We start from the raw sequence: 16,134 nt of genomic DNA on the forward strand, positions 1-16,134 counted from the left end.
AAAGATTGTCAGAAAAGGTCTGAGGGAAAAACAATGCCACCCAGACAGAATATTTCTGCTTGGAAACCATTTGAGCCATGCCCCTGCTGTGGTAAAGGAAATCATTGGTCTAGCCAATGTCATTCTAATTATCATAAGAATGGCTCTCCTTTGTTGGGAAACTTCCACTGGGACCCGCTCCTAGCTCTGTTCCTAAAGGGGGTTTTCCCTGTTCAGCAGAGAAATCCTGGCACTCCCCTATACTCCGCAGGGCCCTTCACTTTCCCCCACCACAGCAGGAAATGCAGCCATAGATATCCCTTTGGCAGAACCTGTTATCTTGCTTCCAGGGGATACCCCTGTCTGTGTAAAAACAGGAATAAGGGGACATTTACCAATTGGTACAGTTGGACTTCTCCTTGGGAGGAGCAGTCTCACCTCCCAGGGAGTTAGAATGCATATGGGAGAAATTAATTATGACTATAAAAGAGAGATTCAAGTTACCATGTCCACCTCAGTTCCATGGAAGACTGATATTGGAGATCACATAGCTCAACTGTTGTTGCTCCCTTATGCTCCTGTAGGAGCTAGTGAGAAAGTCCATAGTAAAAATGGTTTTGGAAGTACAGGAATAGCAGGAGTTTTTTTTTTTTTTTAAGATTTTGTTTATTTATTTCTCTCCCCTTCCTCCCCCCACCCCAGTTGTCTGTTCTCTGTGTCTATTTGCTGTGTCTTCTTCTTTGTCTGCTTCTGTGTTTCTTTTTGTTGTGTCATCTTGTTGTGTCAGTTCTCCATGTGGGTGGTGCCATTCTCGGGCAGGCTGCACTTTCTTTCATGCTGGGCAGCTCTCCGTATAGGGCGCACTCCTTGCACGTGGGACTCCTACGCAGGGGACAGCCCCTGCATGGCAGGACACTCCTCGTCTGCTTCAGTACTGCACATGGGCCAGTTCCACGTGGGTCAAGGAGGCCCGGGGTTTGAGCCGTGGACCTCCCATGTGGTAGATGGACGCCCTAACCACTGGGCCAAGTCCGCTTCCCACAGGAGTATTTTTAACTGAAAAGATTTTAGAATCTCGTCCTGTTTGTGAAGTAACCATTCAGAACAAACTGTTTAAAGGACTTATTGATACTGGAGCTGACATTTCTTTCATTAATTCTAACCATTGGCCCTCTGCTTGGCCATTATAAGATGCATCTATTTCTGTTGTGGGACTTGGCACTCCCAGAGGTCTAAAACAGAGTGTACACATTTTTCATTGTCTGGGACCTGATGGGCAACATGCCACCCTGCAGCCATATGTTGCAGACTTACCTATTTATTTATTTCTCTCCCCTTCATTACTCCTGCTCCCAGTTGTCTGCTCTCTGTGTCCATCCACTGTGTGTTTTTCTGTGTCTGCTTGTATTCTTGTCTGTGGTAACTAGAATTCATGTCTCTTTTCGTTGAGCCATCTTGCTGCATCAACTATCTGTGTGTGCAGTGCCATTCCCGGGCAGGCTGCACTTTTTTTTTTTTTGCGCTGGGTGGCTCTCCCTACAGGGTGCACTCCTTGTGCATGGGGCTCCCCTATGTGGGGGTGACCCCTGTGTGGCACAATACTCTTTGTGTGCATCAGTACTGCACATAGACCAGCTCATCAAATGGGTCAGGAGGCCCTGGGTTTGAACCTTGGACTTCCCATGTGGTAGGCAATCGCCCTAACTGTTGGGCCAAATCTGCTTCCCAGACTTACCTATTAATCTCTGGGGACGTGATCTATTAGAACAATGGCAGGCTGAAATCTATATTCCCCAGGTTAGCCAATATAACAAACAAAGTCCACAATTAATAAGGAAACAAGGGCATGTTCCAGGGTTAGGACTGGCTAAGTACTACCAGGGAATTGTTAAACCAATAGATCCCACAGCTCTTGGTAATCATGAAGGATTAGGATATTCACCTTTTCCATAGTGGCCACTGTTCAGTCTAGCCTTCTTGGACCACCCAAACCCATTCCTCTTAAATGGACTACGACCTCTCCAGTTTGGGTTGAACAGTGGCCATTAACCCTAGAAAAATTGGAGGCACTTCATAAAATCAGTTAAGGAACAGTTAGATAAGGGGCATACTGAAGAATGTTTTAGTCCTTGGAACTCTCCAATGTTTCCTATTAAGAAAAAATCAGGCCAAGTGGAGGCTTTTAACAGACCTCTGAGCAGTTAACACAGTCATTCACCCTATGGGTGCACTGCAGCCAGGCTTGCCCACACCAGCTATGATCTCTCTTGGCCACTTGTTGCTATTGATTTAAAGGATTGTTTCTTTACAATACCTTTGCCTCGCAAAGACTGTGAGAAATTTGCATTCTCAGTGCCTTCTTTCAATAACAAAGAACCCATGAAACCGTTTCAGTGGAAATACCTTCCTCAAGGAATGCTTAATAGTCCCACCATATGTCAAAATTTTGTGGCTAAAGCCTTACATCCAGTCAGATTGACTTTTCCTTCTTGTTATATTATACATTACATGGATGATATATTGTGTGCTGCTCCCTCTTCCCAGACTCTAGTTTTAGCATATCAGGCCTTAGAGAAGAGCTTAGCTGTAGCAGGATTTAAACTTGTCACTGAGAAAATTCAGGAGATTATCCCTGTTTCTTATCTTGGGACTATTGTTGATAAAATTACAATTAAGCCTCAGAAGGTTCAGATTCATAGAGATTCTGTTAAAACTTTGAATGATCTGCAGAAATTACTAGGAGATATAAATTGGCAGAGACCCAAAGTAGGCATTTCCACATATGAACTGTCTAATTTCTTTTCACTATTACAAGGAGATCCTCAGTTAAAGATCCCCCAGGTTCTAACAAGAGAGGCAGAACAAGAATTAAAACTCATGGAGGAAAAAAATTCAAAATGCCCAAGTTGAGTGCATTAATCCCGAACAGCCACTGCAATTGATTATCCTGCCTTCCTTACACTCCCCCATGGGAATCCTTAGGCAACCAGATCATATTGTAGAATGGATATTTTTACCTAACAGTATCATTAAAACTTTATCTCCTTATGTGGATTTCATGGCGCAAACTATACTCAAGGCCATGAGTGCACTCATGCCCTTCACAGACAGGACCCTTCTCATATCATTCTTCCACTTTTATGCAAGGAAGTTGAGGCTTGCCTCCAAAACCACATACAATGGCAAATAGCCTTTGCTGATTATATTGGACAGATAATCATTACCTTAAAAATCCTGTATTGCAGTTCATTAAAAGCACTCAATGAATTTTACCTAGCATAACTAAGTTTTAACCAGTACTTGACACCCCTACAGTCTTTATTGATGGGTCTGGAAATGGCACCGCTGGGTATACTGGGTACAAAACTAAGAAAATTCCTACTCCTGGATTTTCAGCTCAGCAAGCTGAATTAATAGCAGTACTTACTGCTTTGCAAGACATACTAGAGTCCATAAACATTCTTTCAGACTCGGCATATGTCGTCCAGGTTACTCAATTGATTGAAACAGCTCTTATCAAACCTAATATAAATCAGTTTCTTTATAAGCTTTTTTCACAAACTTCATCAAATAATTAGAAATAGAAAAAGTCCATTTTTCATCACTCATATTCAATCTCATTCAAATTTATCTGGACCATTAGTACAAGGCAATAATGCCATTGATAAATTAGTCACTCCAGTTTTACAGGAAGCTATTCAATTTCACAACCTAACCCATATAAATGCAGCAGCCTCAAGGCTCATTTTCCTTTAACATGGACACAAGCTAGGGACATTGTTCAAACTTGTCCATCTTGTCAAATCCTTAATAATCCAAAATAGTTGGAACCTGGAGTAAATCCCCATGGTTTGTTAACTCTCTGTGGCAAATGGATGTTGTGGAGAAGTAGGAGCCTGTGACCACACCCACCCAAGAGGAAAATTCCACAGCCCCCTAACCACATATATCTTGCTTCTGTAACAAGCTTGCTCAACTGTAAAACCTTATCTCAAGGCCTCCTCCTATAGAAAGTCTCATCAGCCCCTGCCAAAAGATCAACCTGACCCAGACCCTTGTAAATAACAAGAACTCTCTGACCGCTTGTCTCCCCTGATAGAATTCCCAGTGTTTGATTAACCACAAACACTTGCTTCTATACGTGCTCGCTTGTTGAGCTATTGCCCCCCCACCCTGAACCTAAAAGCCTATATAAGCAAACTCCCCCCCCATCCCCTGTGACCTGGGGCTGCTCTCTCCCCTGGGTAGGATGAGGAAGTCACTGCACTGCTAATAAAGCTCTCAACTGGAACTTTATTCAGAGTCTGAGTCTGGTTGATATCACTGGTCTATAACAGATGTAACTCATATCTCCTCCTTTGGAAGATTATGTTATGTTCATGTCTCTGTAGATACCTGTTCAGGATTCATTTGGGCTAAGGCTCAGATGGGAGAAACTGCTCGACATGTAAGACAGCATTTGTTAGCTTGCTTTGCTGTGATGGGACTTCCCCAGTCTCTAAAAACAGATAATGCTCCTGCTTATACCAGTATCTCCCTTAAAAGGTTTCTAGATACTTGAGTATTTCTCATACTACAGGACTTCCTTATAACCCCCAGGGGCAGGCTATTGCCCAGTGAGCAAATCAAACCATTAAACTCATGTTACAAAAATAAAAAGGGGGACAGCGGCGGGCCACGGCGGGCACGGACATTGCCCGCCCCTTTCTCTCTGCTGCCTCCTCCGCCCCACCCAGCGCCTCCGCGGCCCCGGCCACTGTCAGCTCTCCCAACGTCCAGCAGAGACGTGGTGTATGCTGAGTCGCTGCCACTGCCAGCTGCTGCATGTCCTAAGCCTTGGCTTCCCCCTGCTTGCCCGCCGGCCACTTCTCCTCTGCCCTCTCTGCCTCATGAAGCTGCTGGTCATGTTTGTCCTTGGTGGGCCCGGTGCCGGCAAGGGGACTCAGTGCACCTGCATCATCAGGAAATATGGTTATACACACCTTTCTGCAGGAGACCTTCTTTGTGATGAAAGAAGGAACCCAGATTCACAGTATGGTGAACTCATTGAAAAGTACATTAAAGAAGGAAAAATTGTGCCAGTTGAGATAACCATCAGTTTATTAAAGAGGGGGATGGATCAGACAATGGCTTCCAATGCCCAGAAGAATAAATTCTTGATTGATGGGTTTCCAAGGAATCAAGACAGCTGTCAAGGTTGGAACAAGACCATGGATGGGAAGACAGATGTAGCTTTTTTTTTTTTTTTTTTTTTTACTGTAAAAGTGAGATTTGTATTGAACGATGCCTTGAAAGGGGAAAGAGTAGTGGTAGGATTGATGACAACAGAGAAAGCTTGGAAAAGAGAATTCAGACCTATCTTCAGTCAACAAAGCCAATTATTGACTTATATAAAGAAATGGGAAAGTCAAGAAAATAGATGCTTCTAAATCTGTTGATGAAGTTTTTGATGAAGTTGTAAAGATTTTTGACAAAAAAGGCTAACTCTTAAGAACCCGAAAGCATCCTTGAAATCATGCTTGAATATTGCTTTGATAGCTGCTATCCAATCCCTTTTTAAGGCAATTTTATTTTTTTCCTAATTTCATCTCAATTCTGGAAAGTATGTAGTAAGACAAAATAAAAATTTAAATTTCTTCTTGTTACAGGAGTAAACAGTGAGTTCAGGTTCAATTTCATCTTAGTTATGGTGCTCACAAAACAAAGAAGGATATCTGCTAGCTTTGTTTTTATTAAAAAAGAATATCCCTTTTATAGCCTGTGCCTTCTGTGAGCAAAACTTGTTAGTATGTGTGTGTATCCCTTTTATTACAACATGTTAGGTTTAGGGATCCCCAATTTTTCTTTTTCTTGCAGGTTTTAAGTTTCCAACCTGTATAGTGAATTTATGGACCAAATTTCAAAACGACTTTTTGTGTAGTCAGTTCTTGGAAAATGTGTTTGGTAAACAAACTCATAAAATGGATTTCTAGAAGTGTTTTAGTATTTATCAAATAATTGAGTATTTCCCATAGAAAGGTAAGAAACTAGGGGCTTTGTTTTACTACAACTTGTATGTACAAAGTTGTGTGACAGGGCATATCCTTTGCTCCCAGGGATTGGGTTGGAAACATTAAGGTTCAGAACCTTGCAGAATATCAGCTTAATTCTGACTTAAATCTGAGGTTGAGGACAAGTATCACATCTAATGGCTTATGTTTCTTACACTCTATTATGTAATGTAATGATTAAACTGGTCTTAATAAAATTCCTAGCAGTGGAACTTTGAAATGCATGTGTTAGATTTCTGGTAAAATGATTGAGTTAGCATTTTAGTTACATTTCAAAGTTTGTTTTTTTCCCCCTAGATAAATATAGGTTTAATATAAAGTAGAAAAGAAAATGTTAATGGTTAAATTTCTCATTTGTGTTTTATTTTCTTAAATACTTTTAAAAAAATAGTTGTTTAAGAAGATTTAAAAACCATTGCACTTTGGTCAGAAAAATAATAAATATATCTTATAAATGTTTAAAAATAAATAAATAAATAAAAAGGGGAAGACAGGGAGACACTGATATGGGCTATGGGTGGGAGGCTCTTTGTCTCTTCAGAGATAACCCAAGCTGTCTGACTTGTGGGTATGAGATGGTAAGAGGCTGCAGTCCTGTCCTTGGTGACCATGGCAACAACTCCAGTCCCAGGAAACAGTTTAACAATGCAAGGTCTATAAACTTTAAGTATTCAGGGGAAATGCAAACCAAATGTGCTAAAAGCTTATCTAGAATGTATGAAGTCCATGCTAAAAGCTTACCTAGGATGTGAAAAATATATGCTAATTCAAGCCTATTGAGAACTGAAACAAAAGGACCTTTTGGCCTTTCCTCTCTGTATAAAAGGGATGCAAAAATCTTGTTCGGGGCTCAGGATTGAAACAGAAACCTCCCGAGTTTGGCCGGCTGTCAATAAACCATTTTTTCTTCTCAAAATCATTCCTGAGTCCTGGCCTCTCTATATGCAAATAATTGAGCCTCTCTCAAATGCTACAACAACACCACAGGTGCAGTTACACAAAGCATTTTTCACTCTTAATTTTCTTAACTGTGGAACAACCCTGGAAGGGACAGGCATTTGGAAAGGCATTTCCAAATGAATTCTAAAACTCAAACCCAAACTCTGTCTGAAAAACCTTTAATTTGGTGGAATGGTCAACAGGGAAGTTGTTAACTTGGGGAAGAGGGTTTGCTTGTATTTCTCCAGGAGATGGAGAACATCCTGTGTGGGTACCAGCTCGTTAGATAAAGCCATATCATGAACGTAAAGAGACAACGAAAGTTCCTATGGAACACAGAACATCCGGTCATGCAGATTGAGAAACTGACACTGAAGACCACACAGCTGGGTCCCATTCTGAAGGATAGAGTAGCTTCACCTCCCACCTGGGAGTGAGTTAAAAATCTAAAGAAGGCAAACAACAGCTGGTCAAAAGCTCAGTTACCTCTTAGATCAGGATTGAGTCCTTGCCTGATATGTACACTTTGCTAGTATTCTTACAAAAAGTATTTTAGCACACAAAAAGGTTTATAGGCTAGAATGGCTTTACCTTAAGTATTAAACAAAAGAAAAGAAGAAAGGATTGCTTTTGTGTTTATCTGTTTGTTCAATGTCAGTGTGGGTAATTGTTTCAGTGTGTGTTGTAATGGTTTTTGTGATTGTTCATTGCCAGTGTATATTTTGATACCTCTGGATGGTGATATAATTTGATAAATAAAATTTTCTAAAAGAGCTCTATTCAAAAAACAAAACAAAACAAAAAACTACTAATATTAAGTGCTTATACTATTACCTAAGTTTAAAATGTTAATGAGGGAAACGGACTTTGGCCCAGTGGTTAGGGCGCCCGTCTACCATATGGGAGGTCCGCGGTTCAAACCCCGGGCCTCCTTGACCCGTGTGGAGCTGGCCATGCGCAGTGCTGATGCGCGCAAGGAGTGCCGTGCCACACAAGGGTGTCCCCCGTGTCGGGGAGCCCCACGCGCAAGGAGTGTGCCCGTGAGGAAAGCCGCCCAGTGTGAAAAGAAAGAGCAGCCTGCCCAGGAATGGCGCCGCCCACACTTCCCGTGCCGCTGACGACAACAGAAGTGGACAAAGAAACAAGACGCAGCAAATAGACACCGAGAACAGACAACCAGGGGAGGGGGGAAATTAAATAAATAAATAAATCTTAAAAAAAATAAATAAATTAAAAAAAATGTTAATGAGATCTCTATAGTTGTAAGTCTTGAATAATAAAATGCATATAGCAACTTATAAAAGTATTGTGGTAGCATTCAGTGAGATAATGTATTTTGTAAAAGTAAATTCCTGAATACAAAATGTGCAAACACTGTGCAAAAAGGGCTGTTATAGACCAGTGATATCGACCAGACTCAGACTCTGAATAAAGTTCCAATTGAGAGCTTTATCAGCCACGTGGCAACTGCCTCGTCCTACGCTGAGGGGAGAGCAGCCCCGAGTCATGGGGAGAGTTTGCTTATACAGGCTTTTAGGTTCAGGGTGGGGGGCAATAGCTCAGCAAGCAAGCATGTACAGAAGCAGGTGTTTGCAGTTAATCAAGCACTGGGAATTCTATCAGGGGAGACAAGCGGTCAGGGAGTTCTTGTTATTTACAAGGGTCTGGGTCAGGTTGGTCATTTGGCAGGGGCTGATGACACTTTCTACAGGAGGAGGCCTTGAGATAAGGTTTTACAGTCAAGCAAGCTTGTTACAGAAGCGAGATATAGGCGGTTAGGGGCCTGTGGAATTTTCCTCTCAGGTGGGGGTAGTCAAAGCTCCTACTTCTCCACATTCCCTACTTCTCTTTTGGGGAGATTCAACCCTTTGAATCTGAATACTCTCCAGTGTCCTGCATGGGAAAGCTTTGGTATGGGGTGTTCAGTATTAAGAGCTTAATGGTTTGCACTCTCTCTCAGATAAATTGAACTAAACGATTGATTATGAGTGGGACGCAGGTTAACAGCAACAATAGGAGGAGTAAGGGGCCTGAAAGGGCAGTGATAAGGGTTGTAAGCCATGGGGACTAATTAAATAAACTTTCATACCAATTTTTGATGGCTGACTGAGGCTTTTCTCATTTTTCTAATCATTTCCAGACTAAGTTTAAGCTTTCTTTAATGATGCCGGAGTGGTTAGCATAAAAGCAACAAGTTTCTCCTAAAGCTAAACAGAGGCCTTCTTGTTTGAGGAATAATAAGTCCAGTTCCCGCTGGTTCTGGAGGACTACCTTGGCTAAGGAATCAAGTGCCTCTTTTAAATGTGAAATTTGATATTCAAGGTTCTTGAGGTCCTGGGTAACTAGGGCTGACAATTGGCTGGCATCAGAGTGACTTTTTACGAGAGCTGCTGATTTTACTGTGGTTGACCCAGCGATGCTCAGCCTAATTAGAAGGGGAACTAGGATCGAGGCCCTCTTGTACCAGTGGTACTTAAGACTCGATATTTCAAGATATTTTCTCTCAGTTTTTTCAGAGAAGTAATGTATGGGCTACTATGCCTCAGTTTTTAACATTTCCCCCTTTTTGTTTTAGTCAAGGTGACCATGCCTGTCTTAGGTTGCCCTCCTTTGAGAGTCTTACCCGTCATTGGCTACCAGCCAAGCTCTTCAACTTGGGGAAGTTACTGAAGTGCTTTTGTCAGCACCAGATTACTTACATGTGTTATGGCTGTTACCCTTTGCAATTTTCTCCAAAAACACCGTCCGGCACAGGTGAAAATTATGAGCAACGGAACAAACACAATCAGCCTTATTTTCAAAGCTGACAGGAAATGCCATGACTTCTACTAATCGACCGGGTTAAACCCTGCAATATGTGAAATCATATCTGAGAAAATATTCTTACCATTGGTTACATTGATTTTGAGACTTTTAAATTTTTTTTGTAATTCCACCATTTCCAGAGAGATATTACTTTTATGGCCTAACAATGATTCCCAACCTTTATACTATATCTGATGAATTACATGCAGAGTTATACAGAAAATTTCATTTCAATCGCACTTCAATCCTTTCAACAAGTTTAAACTATACAATTGATCCTCAATATGCAAAACAGCCAATTCTAATTCATTAACTCAATTATTTAACTGTTTATCAATGTGATCTTGGCTATGCCATAAATTACTAGCATGTTATGCTAATCATGCCATGTATTGTTGAGTCTGTACTTTTACATAAAATTACCATAACAATATCAGCAGCTGTAATGATTCCAATCAGTCTCAAAATGCTTATAATAAGCAGTCCAATAAAGCGTTTAGTCTGTTTTAAGAATTTTTGTACCATATGTAGCAATAACTGACTTTCAGGAGACGACTGCCAAATCCACATCATTCTCACAGGTATCCAGATGCCTTTTCTTCTTCTGGCTATCGCTATTGTTTCTCCATCCTGCAACACAATTTTTGGTAGACATGTATACAAGGCACTATTTTCACAAAACAATGAGTTATTTTTAATAGTTACTTTATGAGTCATGAAAACACATGGATTTTTAACACAGGCTTTAAAATGATATGTTTAAGGGTTAAATACTATCCTGTTTTGTTTATATTTCTCAGCCATTCATATGGAGGGGCAATTTCAAGAAATATTTTTCACAACCTCTTTTGCAGGTCATGATTATGAGTGCTATTAGTTCAAGGGGCCAGTATTTACCTTTTATGCAATGTTAACAGTTCCTGCTACAACAGCATAAGGAGAGAGCACACAGGCCTAAAGCCCACAGGCAGACACAAGCTGCAAGCTCACAGTTCCAGAATCTGCACAGCCAATGTGATGCATGGCAGCAAGTCCCACAGGTTATCTGAGGGCTCATTCTTCTCAAGAGCAGGAGGGACTCGACATTAGTTATTGACGTTGACAAATAACAGGCAGCTAGAACTGCCAGGCTAGGCACCACAAGGTTTTGTATTCACCATGCCTGTTTTTTTCAGTGGAGCCACCCTGCCTTTTTCCAGGTTTCAGCAGTAGGGCCCTGGATCTTTATAAAGGCATCTGCATTAATGGTTTTAAAAGGAATGTTAGTGGGGTGGGCAGGGACATGATTAGACAGTCACTTATTACTACTAGCAGGCATCCCGGATGTTCTTTCATAGATTTTAGGGTGATTTACAACAGTTTACTATTTCTGTCTTGCTTTCAGTACCTGCAATCCACCCCTGGATAGGGATGGCAGTTTTCAGAGTGACCAGACACTATTGGGTTGAATCTTTCACTTTTAGCAGGACCCTCTTATACTGCACATAATTGCTTTTTTTACATTGTACTTTTGGCTTTTTTCTAGAATTGTGATTAAAACCCAAGGGGTACTTGTTTAGAATTTTGCCTTTGCCACAAACCCCACTCAAACCAAATATTGTTACTTGCTACATTTAATTCATAGGCTAAGTTAACATCTGCAATTTACTTTCTTTCTATCATTTAAATTAGCTTGCTGGAGGTTTTCCCACTTTAATGAAGGATTTTTTCCCCAATTAATACAAACAATGGCTTCAATATTTGAGCTAAATAGGGATGAAAGATTTTTAATATTTTAATAATATTACAAATTCTATTAACATGAGAAAACATTGTACTTTATTACAGCAGAAAGTATAGTTTTATTTTACTCAACCAAACAACACTTAAGAATTTGATAGAACAGCAGTTACTTTGCAGCTTGTTCTAATTGTTTGCGTAATTCAGGCTTTTAAGATAAGATATTACTGTCTCTGTGTTTCCTTTAATTTTGAAAAAAGAATTACTGGTTAGTAACATTATCAGTAGGGTTTTAGCCACAGATTTTTTTCTGCACAGCCAGATTATTATTACCATGCCAGGAGAGATGGTTGGGCTATGCACATAGCCCCGAAAAGCACTGCAAAAGTCCATTGTTGGGTTTTTCACAGATAGTGGAATGCAGTCTGGCTTGACTTGTCCAAGAAGACACTTAAGAAAGTTTTAGCAAGTTTTAAAACAAAGTGATAGCGACACAGCCAGACATTAACTTTTTGCGACAAACTAGCAATATTTGGACTGCTGCATACTACAGTGTTGTTATTTTAATTTATGATAAGAGGTTGTTTCTGTGATACATTTTTATAATAATTAAAACCATAATTAACCGCATTGTACTTCTGTTTATTATGCTGAAATATTGGTAAATTTATACACTCTTAAGTGTTCATTTGAACCTTTTATTCATACAACTTTAACAGAGGGTTAAAGAAAAAAGTCTTAATTTTATAACACTTTTAAACACCTTCCATTCAACTTATAACATATTAAATGAACTCAACTATTACTTTAATTTTTCTTTTAAGGTAAAAGAACACATTTCTTGCAAATAGTTTGAAATAAAAAGCTACTTTTCAGGATTTTATTTTGAGAAAGTAGGTATGAACATTATGTTCCTTTAAAAGAGATAAGATCTTTTCTTCTTCAAACACTGAGGAAATGATGAGGTTAAAGCACAAGAAGCTATTTTGGTAAAACAGATTTTCTTTGTATACTGATTATTCAGAAAATTTTTACCAGAACAGACTAATGACTTGAGAGATTTTGAGAAAGAACAAAATTTCCAACCTTGCATCAGTATACTACCCTTTCAAAACTTTACGGACAGACTCACTAAATCTCACTCAACCTTAATCACAAAAATTCCCCCTTCATAAACCTTCCATACTTTCAGCATTCACTCAGGCTTCATCCCACACTCTATTGTTCCCCATAATTACTCATTTTATCTCAGGACAAAATCTTCTCCTGTTTCCTTAACAATAAAAACACATTCCATACAGCCTACATACATAAGTTACCAGGCAAACTTTTTATAACATATAATTACTATCAACATTAAACTTTTCTTCACTTTAAACTTAGTAACATGCAAAACCAGAAACAGTCTCCCAGAAACAAGTTGGCAGGGGAGGCTGGCCGCTGACAAGCCCTCCTGTTATAAAATTACCTTTTATTATTATTATCAATTCAGTTTTTGTTTAATAGTGACTTTCTGGATTTAGCCATTTAAACACTTTAATTTAAACAAGCTTCATTAAACTTCTTATAGTTATTTATAACTATATAGACCATAATTATACTACTTTCTTTGTTAGTTAAGTCTTTGCCTACCAGGTAGGTTTTGAATTAACATAGCGCTCACAGGTGAGCTTGAATTAGCATCTTACCCACATTCCATCTGGATGCAACTTTGAATACACATTCAGTCTTACATCTTTTCTGAACATTCAAAGCCCATATTACTTAACTGGATTTCTAGAGACTAGGCACACTTGGATATAGAATTAGATGATTTTGAATTCATGCACAGGCTATATTATATTTTTTATTTGAGACCAAGTTCAAGTTCTCTTAAGTTTTGGCATTACCACCATCAGAGTTTCCCTGGACTGACTGGTATGTATAGAGTTTGCATTGCTAAATTGCCTCCTGGGACTGGAGTCGTTGCCATGGTCACCAAGAGCAGGACGGCAGCCTCTTATTTTTCCACACCCACAAGTCAGGACAGACAATCTAGGTTAAGGTTATCTCTGAAGAGACAAAGAGCCTCCCATCCACAGCCCACATTACTTTAAGACAAATTTTATTTTCACAGAACACATTTTCTTAAAATCACCACAATATCTTACACAATTCACCACATGCATTTAAGTTTCATGAGTTTATGAAAATTAGCCATCCTATTTTAGGGCAAAACACACCTTTTTGAAAAACTTATTAAATTTCAGTTAGCATTCCCACAAATTTTTAACTTTCTTTAATATTCATTTTTTACATCCTTCATTTTATTCTGGGAGGAAAAATAAACTATTCATTTTAATTTAGGCAAAAACTATTTTTTAATGAAAAGACACAAATTTTGTTAAGACTTACAATTTTTGTCATTGTAGAAATCCCATTAACATTCAAACTTATGTATTAATATAAGTGCTTATTTAATATTTAGCCATTTGAATAGAGCTCTCCTAAAAATTTTTATTCATTAATTTATATCACCATCTGGAGGTATCAAAATACACACTGACATTGAACAAATAAATACAAAACAGTTACAACACACTAGCAGAAACACAGTTTACAATTGACTCATAATTCTTCACAAATTACACAGAACAGAAATACAAAAAGACAAGCAATTAAGACAGATGAAGAGACAAACCAGACAACCTGAACCGGAGTCAAGAGTGACGTCTCGCTCTGACCGGTGGGTGGGATCTATTCGCTGCGTCCTGCAGATCCACTTCCCCACAATGCAGACTCAGCAGAGGTTTTCCAGAAAACAGACTCACGTAGGGACGTCCCATTTGCTGATCCTGGGCCCAGGAACTCCTGATGCTCTCCAGATAGAATTTAGGTGGAGACAAGTTCCAGGGCTGGGCAGCATCCGGGGTGGAGGAATGTCTCTCCGAGGCCTCCCCCTGGACCACCGGCCCATCCCCAGAACCTACCCGTCTCCCTGAGTCTGAGGAGATCAACCCCGCTGGAGTGGGGGATCTTGTTGATCCATCTCACTGGGGCCTCCAAATGTTATAGACCAGCGATATGGACCAGACTCAGACTCTGAATAAAGTTCCAGTTGAGAGCTTTATTAGCCATGGGGCGACTGCCTCATCCTACGCAGAGGGGAAAGCAGCCCCTGGTCACGGGGGGGGGGGGGGGGGGGGGGGGGGAGGGGGGGAGAGGTTGCTTATATAGGCCTTTTGGTTCAGGGCAGGGGGCAATAGCTCAGCAAGCAAGCACGTGCAGAAGCAGGTGTTGGCGGTTAATCAAGCGCTGGGGATTCTATCAGGGGAGACAGGTGGTCGGGAGTTCTTGTTATTCACAAGAGTCTGGGTCAGGTTGGTCATTTGGCAGGGGCTGAGGAGACTTTCTACAGGAGGAGGCCTTGAGACAAGGTTTTACAGTCGAGCAAGCTTGTTACGGAAGCGAGATATAGGCGGTTAGGGGGCTGTGGAATTTTCCTCTCGGGTGGGGGTGGTCACAGGCTCCTACTTCTCCACAGGGTAACAATGGACTTCTGCAGTTTTTCAAGGCTTTCTGTCCTGACCTGATGGCAATGAATCTGGGCTGCAGAGAAGAAACCTGTGGCAGCGACCCTACCAAAAAAAAAATATCAGAGACTGCGGCGGCTTGCTCGGTCGGTAGAGGTGGGGTCTGGCTGTGGACGTGGGTCGGTCCAGCTCTGGATGAGGGGTCGGTCCAGCTCTGGACGAGGGGTCGGTCCAGCTCTGGACGAGGGGTCGGTCCAGCTCTGGACGAGGGGTCGGTCCGGCAGCAGACGAGGGATCGGTCTCACAAGGGGTTGCGCGGTTCGGCTGACGGGGTCGCCCGGCGAAGCCGACGACGAAGGGGTCGCCCGGAGAAGCAGGCGACGAAGGGGTCGCCCGGAGAAGCAGGCGACGAAGGGGTCGCCCGGAGAAGCAGGCGATGAACTGGGGACAAGGGAGGCCAGGCCCTTGTCGGGGGCTCTCAGGACTGGAGGGCGCACGGCAGAAGAACTACCGCGGAGACAAGGTAAACACGCAAGTCCAACTTTATTGAGGGAGAGGCAACAGTTTTATAGGGGCTGGGGAAGGCTGATTGGTCGAAGCCACACCCTGTTCTGATTGGTTGCCGGTGAAAGGTCAGTGGGCGGTACTGGACGGGGGAGGGGTGGTGTTTAGGGATTGGCTGTCGCTGTTGCTGGGGGAAGGGGCAGGGTTTAGGGATTGGTGGCTGCTGTTGCTGGGGTGGAGGGCAGACTTGAGTTTCCCGCCCACGCCTGGCTGTTGCTGCTGTCGGGGGAGGAGAAAAGGGCAGACTGGATTTTTCCACCCACGCCTGGCTGTTGCTGCTGTCGGGGGAGGGGAAAAGGGCAGACTGGAATTTTCCACCCTGCGCCTGCGCAGGGAGAAGGAAGAAGAAGGGTGCCGCCCCACAGGCATCGTGTGGCGCCACCCGGGAGGAGGGGCGGCCGCGGAAGCATGGCTGCCGAGAAGGGGAGACCCGAGGGCACTCTGCGCCCATGCCCAGCTCCCTTCAGGGGTGGCGGTGAGTCCGACCAGCCACCCTATTATGGGGGCAGCGGCTTGGCCTGCCGCGGCTGCTCCCCCGCCAGGCCAGCAAACCACACTTCAGCCCG

The 16,134-nt window shown here is 41.9% G+C and overlaps 1 pseudogene; it reads left to right on the top strand.

Moving 5' to 3' along the window:
- The first annotated feature begins 4,772 nt into the window (after positions 1-4,772).
- On the top strand, positions 4,773-5,463 carry LOC101423384 (UMP-CMP kinase-like; annotated as a pseudogene).
- Positions 5,464-16,134: the final 10,671 nt, after the last annotated feature.

The sequence above is a fragment of the Dasypus novemcinctus genome, chromosome 8, assembly GCF_030445035.2.
Source record: "Dasypus novemcinctus isolate mDasNov1 chromosome 8, mDasNov1.1.hap2, whole genome shotgun sequence".
In the NCBI taxonomy this organism is placed as follows: Eukaryota; Metazoa; Chordata; class Mammalia; order Cingulata; family Dasypodidae; genus Dasypus; species Dasypus novemcinctus.